The sequence below is a fragment of the Theropithecus gelada genome, chromosome 15 (assembly GCF_003255815.1).
Source record: "Theropithecus gelada isolate Dixy chromosome 15, Tgel_1.0, whole genome shotgun sequence".
Lineage (NCBI taxonomy): Eukaryota > Metazoa > Chordata > Mammalia > Primates > Cercopithecidae > Theropithecus > Theropithecus gelada.
The window spans coordinates 76,905,820-76,910,243 of NC_037683.1; the positions used below are offsets into that span (position 1 = coordinate 76,905,820).

Genomic DNA, 4,424 nt, shown 5'->3' on the forward strand with positions numbered 1-4,424 from the left:
GGCAGTTTGGATTATGTAAGTTTATGCATTTGTCAAAATTCACTGAATGGTATACTTAAGATTGTGCCTCGAGGCTGGGCATGGTGGCTCATGCCAGTAATCTAAGCTACTTGGGAGGCTAAGGTGGGAGGATAACTTGAGGCCAGGAGTTTGAGACCAGCCTGGGCAAAATTGTGAGACCCTGTCTCTACAAAAAATTTTTTAAGAATTAGCTAGGCCTAGTGGCCTGCACCTATAGACACAGCTACTTGGGAGGCTGAGGTGGGACGATTACTTCAGCCTGGAAGTTGAGGCTTCATTGAGCCATGATAGCACCACTGCACTCTAGCCTGGGTGACAGAGATCTGTCTCCAAAAACAAATAAATAAATGAAATAAAGATTGTGCATCTACTATATGTAAAATCTTACCAAGAAAAACTCATATACATGACATTAAACTCTAAAAAATGATATGCATGCTGAAGTATTGAATGAAGTATGTTGATGTCTACAACTTGCCTTGAAATGCTTAAAAAAAAAAAAGATGGATTAATGGATGGACAGAGGGATCAAAAAACAGGTGGCTGAATAAATGTATAATAAAGCAAATTAATTGCTGATTGTAGAATCTAGATGGTGGTGGCTGGGTGTGGTGGCTCACGCCTGTAATCCCAGCATTTTGAGAGGCCAAGGTGGGCAGATCACATGACGCCAGGAGTTCAAGATCAGCCTGGCCAACATGGTGAAACTCCATCTCTACTAAAAATACAAAAATTAGCCGGATGTGGTGGTGCACAGTGCACATAATCTCAGTTAGGCGGAAGGCTGAAGCATGAGAATCGGTTGAACCCAAGAGACAGAGGTTTACAGTGAGCTGAGATCCCCCCATTGCTCTCCAGCCTGGGCAACAGAGGGAAACTCTGTCTCAAAAAAAAAAAAAACAATAAGACAGTGGATATATGCAAATGTGTTGTTTCTGATTATTTCAATTATTCAGTATATTTAATAATGTTTATAATAAAATGTTGGGAAAACTATTCACCAAAAAACTAAACTAAAGAAACCTACCTGCCCGTGGACGCCACAAAGGAAGCATCCTCAAAGTCTCTCTTCTCCCTGCCTTTATGTCTAAGTTAGAGTCTCCTAAAGAGCTCAAACAACTGAGGAAGATCTTCATTGGAGGGTTGAGCTTTGAAACAACCAGTGAGAGCCTGAGGAGCCATTTTGAGCAATGGGGAACGCTCACCGACTGGGTGGTAATGAGAGATCCAAACACCAAGCACTACAGGGCCTGTGGGTTTGTCATGTATGCCACTCTGGAGGTGGATGCAGCCATGAATGCAAGGCCACACAAGGTAGATGGAAGAGTTGTAGAACCTCAGGCCTGTAATCCCAGCACTTTGGGAGGCCGAGGCAGGCAGACCACGAGGTCAGGAGATGGAGACCATCCTGGCTAACACGGTGAAACCCCGTCTCTATGAAAAATACAAAAAATTAGCTGGGCGTGGTGGCAGGCGCCTGTACTCTCAGCTACTCGGGAGGCTGAGGCAGGAGAATGGCGTGAACCCGGGAGGCGGAGTTTGCAGTGAGCTAAGATTGCGCAACTGCACTCCAGCCTGGGGGACAGAGCGAGACTCCATCTCAAAAAAAAAAAAAAAAAAAAAGAGTTGTAGAACCAAAGAGAGTTGTCTCAAGAGAAGATTCTCAAAGACCAGGTGCCCACTTAACTGTGAAAAATCTATTTGTTGGTGGCATTAAAGAAGATACTGAAGAACATCACCTAAGAGATCATTTTGAACAGTATGGAAAAAATTGAAGTGATTTAAATCATGACTGACAGAGGCACTGGCAAAGAAGGGGGCTTTGCCTTTGTAACCTTTGACAACCATGACTCTGTGGATAAGATTGTCATTCAGAAATAGCATACTGTGAATGGCCACAACTGTGAAGCTAGGAAAATCCTGTCAAAGCAAGAGTGATTCTGGAAACTTTGGTGGTGGTCTTGGAGGTGGTTTCAGCGGGAATGACAACTTTGGTCATGGAGGAAACTTCCACGGTCGTGGTGACTTTGGTGGCAGTCATGGTGGTGGTGAATACAGTGGCAGTGGGGATGACTACAGTGGATTTAGTAATGATGGAAGCAATTTTGGAGGTGGTGGAAGCTACAGTGATTTTGACAATTACAACAATCAGTCTCCAAATTTTGGACCCCTGAAGGGAGGAAACTTTGGAGGCAGAAGCTCTGTCCCCTATGGTGGTGGAGGCTGGTACTTTGCCAAACCACAAAACCAAGGTGGCTATGGTGGTTCCAGTTGCAGCAGTAGCTATGGCAGTGGCAGAAGATTTTAATTAGGAAACAAAGCAGAAGAGGAGAGCCACAGAAGTGACAGGAAAGCTACAGGTTACAACAGATTTGTGAACTCAGCCAAGCACAGCTGGCCAAGCAGCCCAGCTGCTACAAAGCAGACATGTTTTAGACAAACACTCATGTATATGGGCAAAAAACTCGAGGACTGCATTTGTGACTAATTGTGTAACAGGTTATTTTAGTTTCTGTTCTGTGGAAAGTGTAAACCATTCCAACAAAGGGTTTTAATGTAGATTTTTTTTTCACCCATGCTGTTGATTGCTAAATATAATAGCCTGATTGGGATGCTGAATAAATGTCTTTTTTTTTTTTTTTTTTTTTTTAATGTGCTGTGTCAAGTTGGTCTGCTCTGAAACCATCTTGGTAAATTTCTCCAACAGTGTGAAGTTAGAGTTCCTTCAGGGTCATGCCAGGTTCTGTTTGGAATTTATATACAACCTGCTTGGGTGGAGAAACCACTGTCTTTAGAAACCCTGGTGTGGTTGAACTGATAGTTACTGTTGTGACCTGAAGTTCACCATTAAAAGGGATTACCAAAGCAAAATCATGGAATTGTTGGTTATTAAAATGATTGTTGGCACATCCTATGCAATACATCTAAATTGAATAATGGTACCAGATAAAATTACAGATGGGAATGAAGCTTGTGTGTCATCCATTATCATGTGTAATCAATAAATGATGTAATACCTGAAAAGAAACATACAATTGACTTCAGGTGTTGACAATTTGGAAGATTTTTCAAGTTATTTATAGTGACAGATACTAATGTTATGAAGAAAAATGCACTTTTTATTTTAAAACTCTACCATTTCTATGAAGAAGAAACAAACAGGATTTTTAAAACTCTTATCGGTAGAGTATAGCTTTCCAACTAAACAATGAAATCATCTTAAATGGTAAATTTTATATTAAAGATATGAAGAAATGAACATGATTGTCCCGTAGTTAAATCATTTTACTGCAGATAAATTGCCTGAAGCACATTTTCTTTGAGTGTTCGTAGGGATTTATATTTTTAAACAGGTTGAAGTTTAGATGCCCTCAAGAGTGTCACGGTCTAATTACATCATAGGTACGAAGTAGTTGTGTGACTGTATTTAGAAAGCATAACCTTTCTGTTAGTGATATCTCTAAAATGCCTGACACTTTATAGAATACTATGAAATCAAATACAAACTCTGCTGAGATGGTATTGAAACATTTTGCTGTTAGTCCATGGTGAATACTGGCCTTTAGAAAAGCATAAATACTACTTTATGCATCTACCAAAGAATTAATTGGATCTGTTGCAGTCTTTTTGATTGTAAAAAAATGATTGCTACAACTTGTTTAATTATCCTAATTATTTTTTTTCTAGTTAAGAAAAAAAATAATTGGATATAGGAACCTTGTGGATATAGGAACCTTGCCTTGCTTGACTGCATACAGAGTGTCAGGTAGTGATACTACTGAAAACTTGTGCTTCCATTCCTTAATTAGAGATAATTGCTGGTTAATCAGAATGGGCAATTTTCTTTCTCTTTGGTGAAAGGATATAGATACTGTACTTCAAACTGATTGTTCTATTTCAAGCAGAAGTCCTCTAAGCTGGGACATGAAATGCCAAACTCTTATGCTTCAAATGTCTCCATTTATCCATTTAGGCAAAGTTAGATAAATTTTCTGAAATGGAAATTACCTCAGCATCTTTCTCTGATATTGTCTAATTCCCACATCTCCTGTATGTATCCAAATTTAACCTGCATCTTAAAAACAAACATTTTGGAGAGAGGCCACTACTAATTTAAAAATTAAACAAACAAAATTCCCCAACCAACTTTACTGGAACCCATTACTTGCTTTATCTTCTGAGCTATCAGCACTTCTTTCCTGGAGTTTAAAACTGTTGTTCCAATGTAAACAAATATATCTAGCTTGAACTTAGACTTTAGTTATCCCTTACTTTTGCTTTCTACACTAAAACAAAGAAATAACAAAATTTTGCTGAGAAGTGTTCTCGTTTTGAAAAATTTAAAGCAGTAATATTAAGCTAAAAGCTTTTGCCTTACATCAGAGAAGAAGAAGAAGAAGAGG

The 4,424-nt window shown here is 39.3% G+C and overlaps 1 pseudogene; it reads left to right on the forward strand.

Annotated features, from left to right (window-relative positions):
* Positions 1-1,104: 1,104 nt before the first annotated feature.
* LOC112607647 lies at positions 1,105-2,329 on the forward strand (annotated as a pseudogene).
* The last annotated feature ends 2,095 nt before the right edge of the window (positions 2,330-4,424 follow it).